The following is a 22,541-nucleotide window of genomic DNA, read 5'->3' on the forward strand; positions in this document are numbered from 1 at the left end:
AGAGGCTAGTATAGAGTTGGGCTATTCATATGTGAGTCACTTGGTTTGAAAGGCTGCAGCCAGGTCAGGGAAAGGGTAACTCATGTGCCAATCCACCAGAGGGCAAGGTTACAGACATGTTCTACTACAGGGCCCATAGATGAGGATCTCAGAGGGCGGTCTACAGAAAAATGCTGATGAGGATGCACACAGAGATACTGGGTGCATTTACTGGCCAATGAGACAGCCTCCTGTCGCTGTCAAGAAGCATGGAGGGGTCCAGCTCCAACTTCGCAGAGGTAACCCGCATGGAGTTTACCATCTCCACAGCCTCTGCTCTATCGTCCTGTCATGTTGCAGATCCAGAGCCACTTCAACTGTAATCTCCACACCTATTGCAGCCTTTGTGTGGACAGGGCCTTTGGTCTCCCTGTGAGAATGAAGCATCAGTCCTTGCCAAATCAACTCACTGCAACACCTCCAAAAATACTCCACAATACTTCCAGCGGCTTTGCAGTAGCAAAAGCTATTCCATATTACTTACCCACAAGTTATGTGCCTGCCCTTTTAAATAATATTAGTCTTCTCTTGCAGTTGAATGCATGGTGAACGACAAGCGAAAATGTTGAATGGACCAGCATGATCCAAGTTCGTAAATAGAGAGTCAAATCAGCCGGTATTGGCTGAGTGATGACATGAGTTGGGAGGTTTCTGATGTATGCAGGGAACATCCATGTGAGCACTGTTCCCAGCACAGGGTGTCACATGAGCCACACCAGAAGCAGTTAGAGGCATAACATGTCCCATTTGGAAGGCTTTTGGCTTCCATATGCTATCTTCAGCATTGCTACAGATCCAAATTTTGCACCCATTATTTTTGCTTCCATTCCATGTAAAATAATGGAATTGGTTAACCACAGTAAATTTGAGAACCACCTGTACAAAAGAAACCTAGCCAGCAATAGTCAGCATGGAAGATCCTGCCAGAGCAACCTCGTGAACTTATTTGAGAAAGTGACAACATATGTAGACTATGGAAAATCCCATGACTTAGCTTATCTCTACATCTAAAATGATGTTGATAAATTTATAGAGTCATGGAGGCCTACAGCACAGAAAAAGGCCCTCCGGCCCAAGTTCCAAATGAGAAAATAATTAAAGTTGTGCAGATTCAGGATAAACCATGAAAATAGATTTTTTTAAAACAGGTTGAAATTCACAAGAACAGTAATGTTAAAATAGCGGGGGAATTCCGAATGGGGTCCCTCAGGACTTGGTATTGGAACCACTACTGTTTCGATTTAGATCAATGAGCTAAATTCAAAAATTCATTGCAAAGCAGTTAAATTTGTAAATGATACAACACTAGGTGGGGAGGCAAAACCAAAAGGGTGCAGTAATTACAGAATGAGTTGAGCAAAATAATGAAAGGATAAAATACAATGGCATATCTAGTGTAATGCACACATGGTTACATGCAAGAAAGAAAACTAGACAACTCCTATACTTAAATAAAAACAAAAAAACTGCGGATGCTGGAAATCCAAAACAAAAACAGAATTACCTGGAAAAACTCAGTAGGTCTGGCAGCATTGGCGGAGAAGAAAAGAGTTGACGTTTCGAGTCCTCATGACCCTTCGACAGAACTTGAGTTCGAGTCCAAGAAAGAGTTGAAATATAAGCTGGTTTAAGGTGTGTGTGTGGGGGGGGGGGGAGAGATAGAAAGACAGAGATGTTGGGGGGGGGTTGTGGTTGTAGGGACAAACAAGCAGTGATAGAAGCAGATCATCAAAAGATGTCAACAACAATAGTACAATAGAACACATAGGTGTTAAAGTTAAAGTTGGTGATATTATCTAAACGAATGTGCTAATTAAGAATGGATGGTAGGGCACTCAAGGTATAGCTCTAGTGGGGGTGTTTTTTTTTATAATGGAAATAGGTGGGAAAAGGAACACCTATACTTCACTGTCATAGCTAAGAATAAAGTTGAAGGAGATCTGACCAATGGAGAACAGTATTCAACAAAGCTATTAGAATGTTAACTTCTTAAACAAAACAATAGAGCATGGCAGGAAGGGACAAAGTGTACAAACGTAAGAGTGGACCAGCAGACAAGGCTAGAGGTTGCAAGAAGAGTAAAAAGACAGAAATAAAGGTTCTGTATCTGAATGCATGTAATATTCATAAAAACACAGATGACTTGACAGCACAAATATAAATAAATGTGTATGATCTGATAGTCATTACAGAGACATGACTGCAAGATGACACAGTCTGGAACCTGAATATTCAAGGGTTCATGACATTTAGGAAGGATAGGAAGCCAGGTAAAGTTGGAGGGGTAACTCTGTTAATTAAGGATGACATTGGTACAATAGAGAGAGATGACCTTAGTTCTGGAGATCAAGATGTAGAATCAATTTGGGTAGAGATGAGGAATAGTAAAGGTAAGAAGTCACTTGTGGTGGTTTATAGGTTCCCTAACAGTAACCACATGTAGGACAGGGTATAAAGAAAGAAATAATGGGGCTTGTGAGAAAGGTACAGTGATAATTATCAGTGATTTTAAGCTACATATAGATTGGACAAAACAGATTGGCAAAAGTAGTATGGATAATGAGCTCATAGAGAGTTTTTGGGACAGTTTCTTAGAGCAGCATGTTCTAGTACCAACCAGATAGCAGGCTATACTAGATCTGGTGATGTGCGTTAACACAGGATTAATTAATGACCTCACAGTGAAGGAACCCTAGGTAGCAGCGATCATGATATGATTGCATTTCACATTCAGTATGAGGGAGGGAGAACTGGATCTAAGACTAGTGTTTTAAACTTAAATAAGGGCCATTAGGAAGGCATCAAGACAGAGCTGGCTAAAGTGAACTGGGAAATTAGGTTAAGGGCGAGGTCAGTAGAGATGCTGTGACAGACACGTAAGGAGATATTTGAGAATACTCAGAAAACGAAAAACCCTCACAGTAAAAAGCCAACAAACCCTCACAGTAAAAAACCAAGAAACCTGTGCAGTAAAAAACCAAGAAACCCACACAGTAAAAAATAATTTGAGTGAGAAAGAAAGACTTTAAGGGAAGGACACACCATCCATGGCTAACTAAAGAAGTTAAAAGAAGCATCAAATTGAAAGAAAAAGCATATAATTCTGCAAAGATGAGTGGCAATTTAGAAGATTAGACAGAGTATAAAGAACAGCAAAGAATGACTAAAAGATTAAGAAGGATAATGAAATTAGAGTACAAGAGAAAGCTAGCTAGAAATATAAAAACAGAAAGTAAGAGTTTCCATAGGTATTTAAAAAGGATGAGTAAGTAAAGTGAATGTTGGTCCTCAAAAGAGTGAGAATGGGGAATTAATAATGGAAAGTAAGGAAACAGTGGATGAACTGAGCAGATATCTTGCATCTGTCTTCACTATAGAGGATACAAATAACATCCCAGAAATAAGTGTGAATCAGGGGCTGAAAGGGTAGGATGAACTTAAAACGATTCCAGACACCAGAGAAAAGGCACTAAAAAAATTATTAGAATTAAAATCTGACGTCCCAGTGTCCTGATGGATTTCATCCTAGCATCTTAAAAGAAGTGGCTGCTGGAATAGTACAGGCATTGGTTTTAATTTTCCAAAATCCCCTAGATTCTGGAAAAGTTCCATCAGATTGGAAAATAGTGAATATGACTCCTCAATTCAAGGAGGAGACAGAAAGCAAGAAACTTAGCTTAACATCTGTCATAGGGAAATTGCTGGAATATATTATTAAGGAGGTTATAGCAGGGCACTTGGTGCGGAATTTTCCGTGCCCTTTGGCATCGGGTGTCATGGCGGGCATGAGCGGACAATAAGGCAGGAAAGCCAAAATTCGGTTTCATGCCAGCGTGAAACCAGTTTGCAATTGTCCGCCCCGCCTGTCAATGACAGGCTGCATTCCCACCACCGCACGTCGGGAATCTCATTTTAATACACCTGCTTATCATTATATGCCCTGCTCGGTGGAATCAACCCCTATGCTGGATCATCCAGGCACGTCGGCATGATTGCACACCAATGAGTTTCACAACAGCATTTATTAGGCGTGCACCTGAGCTGAGAGCACAACATGCAGCCCAGTGAGCGAAGCTACCTCCAACCGGTCAGGTGGAGTGGGGCAGAGGTGGGTGGGGTTTCGGGCAACCATGTAGTGCACTAAATCTGGCCATCCAAGTGGTGGCCAGTAATCTCTGGAATGTGCTAAGAGGGCTTCAGACTTAACCAAGAGAGGTTCTTAGTACGCCCGTGCAAACAAGCGCATCTCTCTTTTTCATTCTGCAGGAGGAGTACATCAGGAGCTTGGAGCCTGGTGACCTAGTTGTATGCCTCATGGCTTACAGAGAGTGGAGGCGAAGGAGAAGAGAGCAACGGAGGCTCCTGGCTGGGCAGAGGGAGGAGAGGCATCCTCAGGGGCTCCCGTGCACGCCGCTGAAGAGCCACAGCGTGCATCGCTGGTCGACGCCTAGCTAAACCCAGGATCTATAATCGCACTTGTCATTCCTGCACATGATCAGGAATGAGTGTCACCGAAGACCGCGCATGTCAAGGGAACTTGGCGGTCGCATCTGCTACCTGCTGCAGGATTTGGCGCCATAGGGACATGGAGGGCATTCACTGCCAGTGATAGTAAAAGTGACCGTGATGCTCAATTTTTACACCAGTGGTTCCTTTCAGGGATCCACAGATGACCTCTGCGGGATATTGCAACCCTCCATGCATAAATGCATCCATGAGGTCACAGACATGATCTTCACAAAGGCACACAACTTTGTGCATTTCGCCTGGGAGCAGGAAAACTAGGAAGCAAGAGCACTGGGATTTGCCCAGATCTCAGGTTTCCCATAGGTGCAGGGTGCCATTGACTGCACTCATGTGGTGCTCAGATCTCCATGGCAACAAGTGGTCAACCACATCAACCACAAGGGCTTCCACTCGGAATGTTCAGCTGGTGTACAACCACCATAAACTCATCCTGCAGGTCTGCACATGCTTCCCAGGGAGTGTCCATGACTCTTACATTCTCAGTAGGTCTCAGGTCCCTCACGTCTTCCACGGTTCAGAGAGGCTGCAGTTTTGGCTCCCTGGGGACAAGGGCTACCGCAGAGGACGTTGCTGATAATACTCATGTCGCAGCCTCAGAGTGCATTAGAGAGAAGGTACAATGAGGCTCACAATAAAGCAAACCATTGAAATGTTGAAAATGAGGTTCCGGTGCCTGGGCTGGTCTGATGGAGCCCTCCAATACAGAGAGGGTGTCATGCATCGTTATCGCTCGCTGTACCCTCCAAAACCTGGTGCTTCAATGCAGAGAGGAGCTGGCTGAGGAGGAGATGGAGGAGCTGCAAGTCTCCTCTGTTAAGGAGGACATCAACGAGGATGAGTGTGAGGAGGTCCTTGAAGGCGAGGGTGAGGGCAATGGGGCCATTGCACTGACCAGACATGGCAGGCATGCTTGGGAAGCATTCATAGCTGCTAGATTCATGGAGGGGGATGACAACATGAAGTGAGGAGACACCACAGATCTTCACACAGCTTATGTGAATGTTTTCCTCCTGTCTGGCTAAGGGCAACTCACTTGCACTCTGTGAACAAGGTCATATCATGGAGATGCAGCAGGGAAACTTTACCTTCTCCTGATCCTTTGGCACCTTTCATGAGCTGAACTCCTTAGGGCCACACTGTCACTATACACAGATGCTGAAAAGAGATGGAGGCCAGCCGCACCTCAAAGGCGCTGGGAGCACACAGAGAGAATGACGGAATTCTGTGCCACTGGCCCAGGACATTCTGGCAGCAATAATAGGCCCCATCGAGGTGGAGACATGACTGTTATGTCCAGCGGCAGTGAAGGTACACCATCAGTGTGCTGTGAAGTTTGCACAAAGCACAGGGAGGAGGATCTGAACTGAGACACTTGCCTTTATCTTGTTCAGGAACCAAAGTTTCACATCTGGTTGACACGAACACTGCTCATCATAACAAGGAGCCATAGACAAGGAGACATTCTTGGTAGTTTATCTACAATAGTGCACATAATGTATATGTGATTAACACCCGTGTCCAGGCTATGCAAATACGTCTTCTCAACATTCCTAACCCTGCCGCTACATCTTGGTGCTCCCCCGATATCCACAGCGGAGGTGGAGGTTGCCTGCTGATTGTGATGACCTTGGCGGGTGTCCTCTGGAGGGCCGAGACCTGGAGGGCCCTGGCCTCTTTTCAGGGTCCTGTTGAGTGCCAGTGGCACTCTCCTTGGCTTGTGGAGCTGGAGCTGCTGGGTTCACACAAAGAGGGGATTTGGATGGGCTGGACACTCCTGGAGTCACCTGGGTGGAAGGCTCCGGGATGTGCACCTGCTGATCCTCTTCCCTTTGGGTGCCCAAGGGCCCCTGGCTGACTCCTTGAGGAGAAGGGGAAGCAGGAGTGAGGTCCAGTTGCTTTGCACCCATCTCACGTTGACAGTGCTGGAGCCCAACTATGGTGCTGATGGAGTTCAGCCCACGCAGCAGTACAGGACCGATGTCCTGGACAAAGTCTCTACGGTGGCCGCCAGCCTACCAGTCCTGACCTTGGTGTGTTGACATGCCGGCACTATCACCTCAGACTGAAGGCAGGTGGACTCCTCCATTATGCCTTGCAATCTGAGGAGTGCAGCGGACATCCCTTCATGATGTTCCTGAGCTTGCCTGTGCAGCTCCAGCAACTGAGGTATGACCAAGTCCAAAGGCTCATCATCTGAATCAGACTCAGCAGATTTATGGTCTCTAGTAGTCCTCCAAGTGCCGGTAACCAGGGAAGTCCATGGCGCCGCCTGCTGTGGATCAAACATTGCGATGTGTTCACCAGGTTGTGACCCCGAGGCTACTCTAAAGCTTGGTCCCATTGAGATGCATGTCTCTGCACTGACAGAGGGTGTGGGTGAGTGCTATGATGGGTCTTCAATGAGGGTTTCAGCAGATTCCTCTTCTGAGGTGTTTTTGGGTCTTGACTCAAAGACCTGGGTTGTGGACTCCCTCGAGATAATTAGTGCAGGGCTCCACCGCATCCAGTAGACACTTAAGGGAGGCATCGCTAAATCTAGAGGCAGGCATGTTTCCTCCTTTTAGCAGCCATGACTTTGCAGCAACTTCTTATCCCTGTGAAACAAGACATATCATTCACAGCATGGTTGTTTAATGGATCCTCATTTGGTTGAACACCGCTGACCTCACCATCAACACAGGGATGGTCCAGATCTTTGCCAGCCGGCTGGATGACTATATTTTCAAATTCCATGAGGACCATGATTTCAGGCATTCCTCCACCAGTCTGTGACCTCTCCCTTTTGTTGTGTGCCAGCTTGCCCTGCATGAATTGAGATGGAGAGAATGTAAGCAGGATGCCTGCCAGGCCAGATGATAAGTATGCCTGACATATGTGGGTACTGAGTGGTGTCATGGATGGGATGAGGATAATGAAGGTGTGTGTGAGAGAGTGAATGGTGATGTCCCTTGAACTGGCAGTGAGTGAGATCCCTGTGGATGTGTGATGGGTTTGTGAGCGTGTGAGTTGAGAGGGATGAGAAGAGTGACTTACCCTGGTGGAACGGAGGAGATTATTCATGCTGTTTCGGCACTGTATGCTGTCCTCTTTTGCAGCAGGGCATTGGCACTGACCACCACTGCCACCCCCTCCCATGTTGGATTTGTCACGTTGCTTGCTGGCCTTTGCCCAGAGCGGGCGTAGAGCACATTGCGGGCAGGGCTCCACCGCATCCAGTAGACACTTAAGGGAGGCATCGCTAAATCTAGAGGCAGGCATGTTTCCTCCTTTTAGCAGCCATGACTTTGCAGCAACTTCTTATCCCTTGAAGAGTGCTAGATCTTTGTCTGGGTGGCCTTTAAAAATTATGTCTGGTTTACTGAAGGCCTGATGTGACAATGAGGCAGACGAATGAGAGGGTACCCTGCCAGCGACCCGGTGTGTGTCCCAGGAATGCATGATTAATGAGACGGGATTGGGATGATACGGTGTGAAAGGCCGCCATTGCGGTCAGTGGGTAAAACTTTCTTTTTCCCACCCACTTAGTGCAAATCTGGGATGGTTCCACCCTTAGAAAACCTCAATGTAGTAAGGCAGAGTCATCAAGGTTTTGTGAAAGAGAAATCATGTTTGACTAATTGATTGGAGTTCTTTGACGAAGTAACTAGCAAAGTGGATAAAAGGGAACCTGTGGATGTGGCGTATATAGCTTTCTAGGAGGCATTTGACAAGTTGCCATATCAAAGATTACTGCACAAAATAAGAGCTCATGGTGTAAGGGGTAACATATTAGCATGGCTAGAGGATTGCTTAGCTAACAGGGAGCAGAGAGTTGGATAACTCATTCTTTTTCGGGTTGGCAAGATGCGATGAACAGAGTGCCATAGGGATCATGGGGCCTCAGCTATGTACAATTTATATCAATGACTTGGATGAAGGGACTATGATTGCTAAATTTGCTAATGATACAAAGATAGGTACAAAAGTAAGTTGTGAAGAGGACATCAGGAATCTGCAAAGGGGCATGGATAGGTTAAGTGAGTGGGCAAAACTTTCGCAGATGGAATATAACGTGGGAAAATGTGAAATTGTCCACTTTGGCAGGAAGAATAGGAAAACAGCATATTATATAAATGGAGAGGGACTGTAGAACTCTGAGGTACAGAGGGATTTGGCTGTCCTGGTACATGAATCAGGAAAAGTTAGTATGCAGTTACAGCTAATGATTAAGAAGGCAAATGGAATGTTGTCATTTATTGCAAAGGGAAAGGAATATTAAAGTTGGGATATTTTGTCACAGCTTTATAGGACATTGGTGAGACCACATCTAGAGTATTGTGTACATTTTTGGTTTCCTTATTTAAGAAAGGATATAAATGCATTAAAAACAGTTGAGGGAAGGTTCACTTGACTAATACCTGGGATGGGAGAGGGGCTTATATTTTGAGGAAATGTTGGGCAGCCTGAGCCTGTATCCGTTGGAGTTTAGAAGATCGAGAGGTGACCTTATTGAAACTTATAAGATCCTGAGGGGACTTGACAGGGTGGATGCTGAAAGGATGTTTTCCCCTGTGAGAGAGTCGAGAGCTAGGAGACACAGTTTAAACATAAGGGGTCTCCCATTTAAGATGGAGATGAGGAGAATTTTTTTTCTCTCAGAGGATTGTGAATCTTTGGAACTCTCTTCCCCAGAAAGCTGTGGAGGCAGAGTCAATGAATATTTTTTAAAGCAGGAGCAGGATTTTTGACTAACAAGGAGTCAAAGGTTATCAAAGGGGTAGGTGGAATGTGGAGTTGAGGCCACAATCAGATCAGTCATGATCTTATTCAAAGGCAGATCAGGCTCGAGGGCTGAATGGCCAACTCCTGCTCCTAATTTGTATGTTCATATGTATGTCGATATGTTCCATGTTCTGGCCTACCCACAAGAGGAAATTCTCTCTCTCGATCTTATCCTATAACATTTTTTAAACACCTCAATTAGATCATCCCTTAATCTTCCCTATTTGAGGGAAGCCTATTCTATCTGATCTAACATCAAAATTGAACCCATTTAGCCCTGAACACGTATTCAAATTTACTAAAGGAAATTTTAGGACAGATAGTAGGAATTCTTCTTCACACATAGAGTGATCAAATTGTACAATACACATCCAGAAAAAACAGTGGAAGCAAAAGCCTTGAAACCATTTCAGAAATAATGGGTGAATATTATGCTAGAACCTTAGCAGAGTGGCTGCTTGCTGGATGCCCAATTGGGCCAATTAATGGCCCAGTTAAGGTCCACCTTCTGCCCCCATGGGCTTTTGCCCACATCAGGAGGGCCCTCTTCCACATGGGGACATAACCAGGTTAATTCTGGTGGCCTCCCAGCAGATTTTCAAAGGAAACCCTCCTTAATGGGTGCTCCATGGTCAATGGAGACGCCACCCAGTGACAATGTCTGCCCCTGTGCCAAAGGCACCACTGCCATTCCAACCTTCCAACCCCCACTAACATTGAAGCACCTCCTCCCTGGTGATTCAGCCTCAGCAGCAAGCACCGCTAGCAATGGTACTGATGAGGCTGCTAAGCTGCCAGACCTCTGATTCGGCTGGCAGCTCTTTAGTGGGGGGGCCACCATCTTCATTTGGACAGTAGCCCCAGTGGCTGCTAGCTAATTGGCTGCTGATGTCAAAATGCCTCCGTAGGTTCTCCCTCCAGAGCAGTGTCTGTTCCTGTTTTCACCCCTGGCAGCGGGACTTCCAGCTCTTTGGAAAATTTCAGCCTGATGTGTCAAGTGACAAAAAGCTTGAAGATGCGCTTGTGGATGGAACAAAAATACATACAGTGGACCAAAATAACATTATTTCAGGTAAAATAATGGTAATGAATTATGCTGAGCTGTCTTTTAGAACAATATACTGGTCTAAGTCAATTATGTTTAGAGTATTTGTGATTGATGCAAGATTATTAAAACCAGTCAATAACCTGGCACCACTCTATCTCCTGATAAGTCAATACAAATTGAATTCTGAAGCCCACACTATCAATAAGAAACAAATGAGTATCTCATTAAGCTGAACTTCAGGGTTCTGCAGAAGACACAATCAGGAACATAATGCATTTCTTCAGAATAAAAATAAAGAAACAAGTAGTGATTTATTTTGCATCAGTTGCAAAAAACATTTCCCACTAAACATGAAACAAAAGGCTAACTGTGTTGTTCACTCTCAGTACTAGTAACATGTCCTTAAATTTTCAATAATTGACCACAGTCATTGGTGATAGTTTTATTGTGTATCAGAGTGCCACATAAACAAGGCCATCCTAATATTACCTCTGATGGGAACAAAGCTACTCACTGCATGCTGTAAATTTCTTTCACAGCTGAGCAGATTAATTGCCATACCAATTAAACTAATATAATGAGAAGTGCTATACACAAAGGGCATTTAAAAATGTGCCATGGGTCAGGAAGGTGGGAACAAACATATCTTCTCATTAACGAGAGCCAGATCTGGGTAGGGTTTATTTGTGATTCTCAAAGACCTAGTCAGGAAGAGCTAAATACATTAAGTCTTCATCAGGAGATAATTATGTGCTCGAATATACTGGTGACAAGATGCCAAATGACTGTAATGATGCTTACACGTCTGGACAGAGTCATAGACTTGTAGAAACACAGACATTTGAAACACTAGGTTGGAAGGGCTGGTTGCCTGAAATAATTGACCATCTGCTTTCTAAAGTAGAAACTGCACAATATGCCAAATGAGGTTACATGCACTGACATTTTAATGTTCTAGACATTTCAGTGTATAGTCACAACTTTCATTTTATTTCAGATGCCTTTCTTTTTCCTCAACCAAGGATGCCCCTCCACTGTGGTTTACAGGGCCTGTGACCATATCCGTCGTATTTCCCACATTTTTGCTTTCATTTTAATTTTCATTCTTCTAATAATGAGATATTTTACATATCCAATGGGTCCTTACTGTGCCCTGGATACATCATTGGAAAAGTATGCATTTGCACCTTGGTATTTTTCTGGAATATCAAACAAACATTTCATGATAAAAGCAAAATACTGCAGATGCTAAAAATCTGAAATAAAAACAGAATGTGCTGGAATAACTCCCATACTACTACCATTAACACTCCCTTTGTCTTTTCGTCCATGACATATTTGTCAATCTCTCCTACGCCTCCACCTATCACTGGCCTTCTTTCCATCTTCACCTGCTCCACCCCTTTAAACAGTATAAATTTCATCACATTTCTACTTTTCTTTAGCTCTGAAGAATGATCATACAGACTCATAGAAACATAGAAAATAGGAGCCATTCGGGCCTTTGAGCCTGCTGCATTATTCATTATGAACATGGCTGATCATCCAACTCAATAGCCTGCTCACGCTTTCTCCCCATATCCTTTGATCCCTTTTGCCCCAAGAGCTATAGCTAACTCCTTCTTGAAAACATACAATGTTTTGGACTCAACTACTTTCTATGGTAGCGAATTCCACAGGCTCACCACTCTCTGGGTGAAGAAATTTCTCCTCATCTCAGTCCTAAGTGGTCTATCCCGTATCCTCAGACTGTGCACCCTGATTCTGGGCTCCCCCACCATCGGGATCATCCTTCCTGCATCTACCCTGTCTAGTTCTGTCAGAATTTTATAGGTTTCTATGAGATGCCCCATCGTTTTTCTGAACTCCAGCGAACATAATCCTAATCGACTCAATCTCTCCTCATATGTCGGTCCCGCCATCCCAGGAATCAGTCTGATAAACCTTCGCTGCACTCCCTCTACAGCAAGAACATCCTTCCTCAGATAAGGAGACCAAAACTGCACACAATATTCCAGGTGTGGTCTCACCAAGGCCCTGTATAATTGCAGCAAGAGATCCCTGCTCCTGTACTTGAATCCTCTCACTATGAAGGCCAAAATACCATCTGCCTTCTTTATCGCCTGTTGCACCTGCATGCTGACCTTCAGCGACTGGTGTATGAGGACACCCAGGTCTTCTTGCGCATTCCCCTTTCTTAATTTATAGCTATTCAGATAATAATCTGCCTTCCTGTTTTTGCTACCAAAGTGGATAACCTCACATTTATCCACATTATACTGCATCTGCCATGCATTTGCCCACTCACTCAGCTTGTCCAAATCACCCTGAAGCATCTCTGCATCCTCTTCACAGCTCACCCTCCCACCAGCTTTGTGTCATCTGCAAGTTTAGAGATATTACATTTAGTTCCTTCATCTAAATCATTAATATATATGTGAATAGCTGGGATCCCAGCATCGATCCCTGCAGTACCCCACTAGTCACTGCCTACCATTCAGATAAAGACCCGTTTATTCCTACTTTTTGTTTCCTGCCTTTCAACCAGTTTTCTGTTCATCTCAATACACTACCCCCAATCCCATGTATTTTAATTTTACATGCTAATCTCTTATGTGAGACTTTTCGAAAGCCTTCTGAAAGTCCAAATAAACCACAACCACAGGCTACCCATCATCAACTCTACTAGTTACATCCTCGAAAAATTCCAGTAGATTTGTCGAGCATGATTTCCCTTTCATAAATCCATGCTGACTCTGTCCGATTCTGCCACAGTTTTCCAAGTGTTCAGCTATTAAACCTTTTATAACGGACTCTAGAATTTTCCCCACTACCGACGTCAGGCTGACTGGTCTATAATTCCCTGTTTTCTCTGTACCTCCCTTTTTAAATAGTGGGATTACAGTAGCTACCCTCCAATCTGTAGGAACTGTTCCAGAGTCTATAGAATCTTGGAAGATGACCATCAATCCATCCACTATTTTGAGGGCCTCTTCTTTAAGTACTCTGGGATGTAGATTATCAGGCCTTGGGGATTTATCGGCCTTCAATCTCATCAATTTCCCCAATACCATTTCCCTACTGGTAATGATTTCTTTCAGTTCCTCCCTCTCACTAAACCCTGTATTCCCCAACATTTCTGGTATGTTATTTGTGTCCTCCTTTGTAAAGACAGAACCAAAGTATGTATTTAGTTGATGAGCCATTTCTTTGTTCCCCATTATAAATTCCCCTGTTTCTAACTGTAAGGGACCTACATTTGTATTCACCAATCTTTTTCTCTTCACATACCTATAGAAACTTTTACAGTCAGTTTTTATGTTCCCTGCAAGCTTACTCTCGTACTCTATTTTCCCCTACTTAATCATTGCCTTGGTCCTCCTTTGCTGAATTCTAAACTGCTCCCAATCCTCAGGTCTGTTGTTTTTTCTGGCCAGTTTGTATGCCTCTTCCTTGCATCTAATACTATCTCTAATTTCCCTTGTAAGCGATGGAATGACCACCTTTCCTGTTTTACTTTTGTGCCAGACAGGAATAAACAATTGTTGCAGTTCACTAATGCTCTCTTTGAATGTTTGCCACTGCCTATCCACCATCATCCCTTTAAGTAACATTTCCCAATCTATCATAGCCAACTCCTGCCTCATACCATCATAGTTTCCTTTATTAAGATTCAGGACCCTAGACTCGGAATCAACTACGTCACTCTCCATCTTGATGAAGAATTCTATCGTATTATGGTCGCTCATCCCCAAGGAGCCTCGCACAACCAGATTGCCAATTATTCCTTTCTCATTACACAATACCCAATCTAGGATGGCCTGTTCTCTAGTTGGTTCCTCAACGTATTGGTCCAGAAAACCATCCCATATACACTCCAGGAATTCCTCCTCTACGGTATTGTTACTAATTTGATTTGTCCAACCTATATGCAGATTAAAGTCACCCATAAATACAGATATTCCTTTATTGCATGTGTCTCTAATTTCCTGTTTAATGCCATTCCCATCATCACCACTACAGTTTGGGGGTCTATATACAACCCCCACTAATGTTTTTTGCCCCTTAGTGTTTCTCAGCTCTACCCATACAGATTCCACATCGTCGGAGCTAATATCTTCCCTCACTATTGTGTTAATTTTCTCTTTAACCAGCAATGCAACTCCATTGCCTTTTCCTTTTTGTCTGTCATTCCTAAATACTGAATACCCCTGGATGTTCAGTTCCCATTCCTGGTCACCCTGCAGCCACGTCTCCATAATCCCGACTATATCATACCTGTTTACATCTATTTGCACGGTTAATTCATCCACTTCATTGCGAATGCTCCTCGCATTAAGGCACAAAGCCTTAAGGCTTGTCTTTTTAACATTAATTGTCCCGTTCCCACTATTTTTTACTGAGGTCTTTTTTGCCCTTGACTTCTTTGCCTATTGCTTTTCTTATTCCCCTTTCTGTCTTTTGTTCTTGTCCTAGATTTCCCCCTCCTCTGACTCCTTGCATAGGTTCCCATCCCCATGCCATTTTAGTTTAAACCCTCCCTAAGCACACTAGCAAATGTTCCCCCAGGACATCAGTCCCGGTCCTGTGCAAGTATAACCTGTCCAATTTGTACTGGTCCCACTTCTCCCAGAACCGGTCCCAATGCCCCAGGAATCTGAAACCCTCCCCTTCACACCATCTCTTCAGCCACCTATTCATCTGATATATCCTGCTATTTCTACTCTAACTAGCACGTGGCACTGGTAGTAATCCTGAGATCACTACCTTTGAGGTCCTACTTTTCAACTTACTTCCTAACTCCCTATATTCTGCTTTTCGGACCTCATCCCTTTTTTTACCAATGTCATTTGTACCAATGTGTACCATGACCACTGGCTGTTCACCCTCCCCCTTCAGAATGTCCTGTAGCTGTTCTGTGACATCCTTGACCCTAGCACCAGGGAGGCAACATACCATCCTGGAGTCTCGTTTGCAGCCACCGAAATGCCTATCTATTCCCTTTACAATTGAATCCCCTATAACTATTGCATTCCTACACTTTTTACTCCTCCCCTGTGCAGCAGAGACAACCATGATGCAACAAATTTGGCAATTGCTGCTTTCCCCGAGAAGCCATTCCCCTCAACAGTACCGAAAGCAGTATATCTTTTTTTGCAGTGGAATAGCCACAGGAGATTCCTGCACTGCCTGCCTAGTCCTCTTACTCTGCCTGGTGGTGCACCCATTCTCTTCCTGCCTGTGGACTCAGCCTTCGGTGTGACCACCTCTCTATACATGCTATCCACGATACTCTCTGCCTCGCGGATGCTCCACACAGTATCCCCAGCCACCAATCAAAAAGTTAACTCTTGTTTCCCTCTCCACAGATGCTGTCAGACCTGCTGAGTTTTTCCAGCGTTTATTGTTTTTATATTAAACATTTAATGAAATGGATAGAGTTATTTCCAGACTAGGCATCACCAGAAGAAAGGCCTGACCAAAAGTCAACTCATTTACAAAGGTCAAGTGCTGTAGTACTAGTACTACACATATCTAGTACCTACATTACATGCCGGTGCGAAATGTTGGTCCATTTTGTAAATATACAGCTGTATTGATCCAATGGTTTATCAGGGTATGGATATTGATATACTTAGATGTGCATATGGTGCTGCTGTAAAAAGCATTAGTTGGCACTGGATCCAGAAAATTGAGGCTAAACAGTTTTAGGCTTTTTCTTATTGACTGAATTAAAACACAATCTATATGCTTCAATGTTATGAAACCTATACTTCCTTGCTGACTTTTTGAACTGACAGAACAATTTCCTATAAGAGGGGCAATTTTGACCTGAGAAAGGAATTTAGGGCACAATTAAAATAATACTAATAAATTATTAATGCCAATGCTAATACCTATCGAATATTTTGTAGAACAAAATAAATTCTCACAGGCAACATGGCATAATTTTATTCATGACCTTTGTATACGTGATTTTCTATTATATTTGCATTCAGTATTGCTTAGTGACACAGGAATAAGGGTGCCAACAATGTCAACAATGTGAATCTATTCTGGAATTTTATTCCACCAAGGTCAGGGTGCTTACAATGAAAATCTGTTCTTCCAGAAAAATGCATCAAATGGTTGCTAGTACTAATATGATCCTATTCATAATTTTAGAATGAGGCCAATGAAATCCAAGAAAACCAAAAGAATCAAAATGGCTCTGCTTATCATAAAACTAAGGGGCTCCCAAAGTATTCAAATTTGAATGGAAATACTCATCTGCGTTGTGAACCCAGCCCCAGGTGTTAGAATGGGTCTCTTCTGAGGCAAAAGAGTAGGAACCTCTGGGTTAGAGAATCAGACCTCTGGATCTGTTCTTCAATATCACTTGCCTTGTAAGAAGCGAGTGGAGGCACAGCCATTTACAAGGTTAACCATAATCTCATGGATTTGTGAAAGTTGCAAAAATAGGCTTGAGCTGGCCCATGACACAAGTTCTCCTTGTGGATGGGTAAGTTTGCAGAGGGAAGGTTGTATTCCAATTTTGAAATTGGAATCCCTCACCCTAATATAAGAAGGCTACTGTCTCAAAAAGACATCTTCAGAGAGCTCGGCAAAGGCTGTAGCACATTGTTTAAATGGAAAAAATCTAGAGAGATAGCACCTTGTGACTCACTATTAAAGGGGAATATAGAGGGGTGACAGAAAAGTTGAGTAGTTCTTCAGAATGGCATGATGGAGAAATCTGGGCAAAAATACTCCTCCTGATGCCAAAGACCTGAATGTTAATACTGAATATTAATGGGGAAATGCGGTGGTAGCAGGATTGGTGGGGGTGTTGGTGGTGGGGCGGGGGAGGTGGTGGTGGTTTGGGGGTGGCAGGGAGATTAGACATTGCATGGGAAACCCAAAAATATGATCAGTGTGTCGGTCAGTCGCTTAGTGGCTTTTTAACTCAGCCACCTCCTTATAATCTTCCATCCAGGTTTTCCATCCAACCTGCAGCAGTGGGCATGATGAGAAACTGGCATGACGCAATCTCAACACCAGTAGTTGAAGGACCATTCCAAAGGTGCAATTTGGAGTTGGAAAGAAGAGAAGGAAGTTCCAGAATGGATTTGAGACATTCAAAGAGTGTGGCCAGTTCACAGATGTCTCCCTTGCAATGTGCTGCTGGGGCTATGAGGGGCCAGAGGAACATAATATTACTCAACAATGGAAGGAGAAAACCTGTGGCAGAAACGAAAGAGGTGTGGTTAGAGGTTACCCGGTAGGTGAGCAGCATGAGCATAGTCCCATTCTCCTGGTTGCAATGAAGAAATTGGTTTAATTGCTTGACCCGGTCAGGAAAGGTGAGCACAGTTGTATATTTACTTACATCCAGCCATGCGTGTCACTCCAACTCACTCACTCTGCATTTTCAAGCCTACTGTATCTCCTCACACCCAAATCCCTTACAGGTGCATCCACCCTTCTCTGCCTATACATTTCTTCACATCTCCATCTATCCTACCCAACACCTCCAATCACCCTTATCCTTATGCAATTTCAAGATTCCCCCATTCAGGCCCTCATGAATTTTTTATTTATTCATTCACGGGATGTGGGCTTCGCTGGCTGGGCCAGCATTTATTGCCCATCCCTACTTGCCCTTGAGAAGGTGGTGAGCTGCCCTCTTGAACTGCTGCAGTCTATGTGGTGTAGGTACAACCACAGTGCTATTAGGAAGGAAATTCCAGGATCTATCTATAATGAAATGCTGCAAATTATTCTTACCCTGCCAGGACTGCTTCTTCTTTTTATGTCCAACAGGGCCCTCAAACATGCAACAGAAGTTGATGGAGTTTGCCAGCAACTACTCCTCAAAGGAGCAGAGTTCTCTTGAGGGTGCACTGTCACAGGACTCATGCACATCCTACCCCAGCTCACGTGCTCACACTTCAGTGGGGCCACTTAGGCAGATAGTTGGATTTTCACTTGATGACTCATCCTTCACAAGTGAGCTACAGCAGAGATGATGCCAGGGACAGCAGTGGAAATTCCGCATCAGAGGATGCAGCCTTCTCCAAGCTCTGCTCATCTCAACATAGTTGCTGTGTGTTAGGGGCAGTCAATGAAAGGGAGACCATTGAGAAGCAGTAGATAATGTGCTGACAAGCCTTCCAAACACACAGACCACAATCACAGAGAACATGGAGAGGTGTCAACATGTGGGTTGATATTGCAGAGCATTGTGATTATCTCTTCTTGTATGGATAGAGTGATCAACTCCATGGCACTTCAAAAGTGGTCATCAACTGACTCCATGCATGTTTTAACATGGCTGTGCAGACACTGGATGCTAACATGTCTGATAAGTTATCCTTTGTCTTGGCCTTTAATTGTCACCCTGATCTGTATCAAAGTGCTCACCACCACAGTGATTGGCAATAAAATGTGGCTGGGCCATGAGATGGATGATGGCTGAAGGGAACATTGGACATCAAAACACTTGTATTTCCTTCCACCTCTTACCTGATTCCCCACCCTCAGTCAATAACCCATGTGCTGCCTTGTCTCCTGATGACTGAGTACAGGTATAGCAGGCTTTGGCAGGGCCATCAAGGGATATAGAGGATGCCAGCCATGAGCATCCCAGCAGTTGGCACAGTGATACTAGAAGCCTGCAGCTAAATCTGCTCAAGCCAAAGGGGTTATATGATGTAGGAGCAGAAGGAAAGGAAGAGTAATGTTTTGTAGAAGCAGAAAGGTATGCAGAATCAACACACTAGGCATTGCTTCACTCCCCAAGGACTAATCAACAGCAGAGTACTGCTGCTCAACCTGGCTTATGAGTTAACACATAACCTACAAAAAATCATGAGGATTATTTCTGGAACATTGAGACCAACATAGCTCGAGTGGCTTCCTGTGCTAGCACACAACAAACCTCCTGACATTCACAGGGAAAACATCCTCCTCTAAGAACACCAGCTAACGAAGCACTCCAATTGACACAGGACCTGAAAAAATACCTCTTGCAACCCTCTGAAATGCCAGAGCCCCTATTGGAACACATTCTACTCTGCAAACTGATGACAACCTGCCTCTTGACGCTGACCTCCTGGCTGAATGCAAACATCACTAACTGCAGCCTGGTAACCGACCGGGGTGGTGAAGTCCGAGATTTGAACCTTCCACAGAAAATCTGGACAAACCTCAACTGCTTGAGGACAGCCTGGGAAGATGTGGCCATGATGTGGAACATGAGCAGCAGTTCAAATTGTGACTGTGGCCATTCAAGTCAGGCCGTCACAATTACATGCTGAACACCTGCCCTGAGATATTCATTTCTGGTGGCATTACAACCATTCACACTGCATCAGCTGAAGCTGATGAATGGATTATTAACCTTGATATTGAAGTATAACTGCTTCCCCAGCCATACAAAATTATTAAGGATATGCAAAGGGCTGCATGAGAAAATGTTGCAGTGTTAAATTTCTCTTCTTTAGTCAAGTCACATATTTATTTATAATTTTTGCAGCACTTTCCTGTCTTTGTCCATTCTCGGGTGTTGGATGGAAATGGGAAGGCATGAATTGATGGGGACCAATGGTGGAGGTGGGTTCAAGAAGCTTTGGTTGTTTGCATGAATGCTTTGCACCAGTAGCATTGTTGGGGAGTAGGAGGCACAGGAAGAATGGTTATTGCATGTACTTATGGCATGGATTTTGTGACTGGTACAACTTAAATGAATTTTGCATTAATAAGGGGCATCGTTGGCATCCTAGGCAACAATGTGAGCAGCTGGGGGTGGTGCATTGTCCTCATCATTTTCTTCCTTTTTGGCTTTCTCCTCCTTCCGCTCCTAATTGTTTGAGAGGCCTCTTTGACCTCTTTGTCTTGTTCCTCTCTGCCACTCCCCTCACTGCTACAGGTCTCTCAACAGCAGACTAATGCTCGTGGTGGCCATATTGTTCCCTGTCTGAGGTTTCGAAGGCAGCTATAGTGGCAGCCTTCCTGATGTGGTTAAGAACATTTCCAAAGTGTAGAAAGTAACCTCTGAACAAAAGTAATATGAAAAAACAGGTTCCCACAAGCAGGTAAGAAAGTAGCAATGAGTACAGAGTATATATTCATGTATGTTTATTGCAGAATTTCTTTGCACTTGATTCACCCCCTTCAATTACCGGTGAGTTCTTCTCACCTTGCCTTCATGAATGCCTTCATGAACAACATTCAGGAAGCCTTGGAAATTTGTGTACCTGACGTTAAACTCAAAAGTGTGCTGAATTATCGCTCTAATTGAGCAATTAACATATGTTAATTGGAAACCCACTTCACCCGAACGGATGGTGTGCATGCAGCCTATCATGCTCCAGTGAAATGTTACATTCAGCAAGCTGGAACCAGCTTCCTGACGCACTCTCATTTTCCAGGGATTTAAGCTCCCCCCAACCCCTGCAAACAAACCCATGCACTGCACCATATTAAAATTTCCCTAAAAGAATTCAGTATGCAGGATGTTAATCAAAGAAGATTGGTTGTATTTGAGGCTGAGGGTCATAGGAATTGCTAGATGCAAAAAGACTAAGGTCTACATGGTTCACCTTCCAAGCATCCAGGTAGTCACATGATACAATGATAATGGAGTTGTTGGCTATTCATAGCAATCGATCTCTATCAGTTAGTCTACTGCAGGCCGAAACATGACACTTGGAAATCCCAATGAAGGAGAGCTTTAGGAAACATAGATCCAAGATTACCTGTTCCCCCAGGTATGCTACACTTAACATGTCATATTTCGAATTACTCAAATACATCATCCCAATATGTTATTCTCTGAAGGGTAAATATTTAGACCATAAGACATAGGAGCAGAAATTAGGCTATTTGGCCCATCGAGTCTGCTCCGCCATTCAATCATGGCTGATAAGTTTCTCAACCCCATTCTCCCGCCTTCTCCCCGTAACCTTTGATCCCCTTACCAATCAAGAACCTATCTATCTCGGTCTTAAATACACTTAATGACCTGGCCTCCACAGCCTTCTGTGGCAATGAATCCCATAGATTCACCACTCTCTGGCTAAAGAGGTTTCTCCTCATCTCTGTTCTGAAAGGTTTTCCCTTTACTCTGAGGCTGTGCCCTCGGGTCGTAGTCTCTCCTACTAATGGAAACATCTTCCCCATGTCCACTCTATCCAGGCCTTTCAGTATTCTTATATTTAATTTGCATTTGAATGAATCAATCCTAATTTCTTTAAAATTTTTCGATGATTTACATTTAATTTATCTCAGGAATGTCTCTTGCTTCTTCCACCACAATTTACGCACATCAACATAAAAGCACCACACTTTAGCTACTATTATGACACAACTGATGGTAAAGGCTGAGTTGTTCAAATCCCAGAGGGAAACTTGAAACAACTGTCATAACCAGTTTTTGCAATTTGTGTGTTTCGAGATGCAGGCTTTGAATTCAGTTATAATAAGACCACCGAGTTTCAAGAGGTTTTTATAAGACTAAATTAAACATTTATTAATTAAAAGATTGTAAGCACATACATGTGTCGACAAACTACTACCATAATAACTTCTAAAAATCCCCTAATTAATCTGACACCCAGTTGCACCTCCATTGCAACAGTACAATACATAGGTTTAAACAGACACCTGGCAAAGCACACTCTGGACAGTCACATTCAAAATGAGTTTCTTTCAGCTCTGGGTCCTCGCAGATAGTGGCTTGAGGCTTACAGGCTGTAGGCTTCCTGTTACCAAGCCTTCTCTTCATTTATGCATATTTTCTTCTTTAAATGCAAATTCTCATTGTATCACAAGGTTTTTTGAACTTTACTTCATCTAACAATAAAACCCCTTTCATAGCTTTGGAAAAAATAAGCACATTGTTTGGCTTCTCCTGGCTAGGTGTAATATTTCACCCATTCTTTTGAATGGTTCATTTAAAAATGCAAATTGCCCCCTTTTCACTTCACCTTGTAACTTCCCTATGTTTGCCTAATTACCATTTCAAACTACTTCTCTTCTAAACATCAAAGCCTCTATTCCAGCTGACTTTATCCAATTAAAGAACACACAAATAGACAAAGAACTCTATTTTAAAATAATTTCCAATTTTTTATTTTTTATTCATCCACGGGATGTAGGCTTCACTGGCTGGGCCAACGTTTAA

General features: G+C 43.6%; 1 protein-coding gene across 1 annotated transcript in view; it reads right to left on the reverse strand.

Annotated features, from left to right (window-relative positions):
- Positions 1-22,541, reverse strand: part of agbl4 (AGBL carboxypeptidase 4) — a 1,082,368-nt gene that overhangs the window by 117,007 nt on the left and 942,820 nt on the right. The window lies entirely within an intron of this gene.

The sequence above is a fragment of the Carcharodon carcharias genome, chromosome 16 (genome assembly GCF_017639515.1).
Source record: "Carcharodon carcharias isolate sCarCar2 chromosome 16, sCarCar2.pri, whole genome shotgun sequence".
Taxonomy (NCBI): domain Eukaryota; kingdom Metazoa; phylum Chordata; class Chondrichthyes; order Lamniformes; family Lamnidae; genus Carcharodon; species Carcharodon carcharias.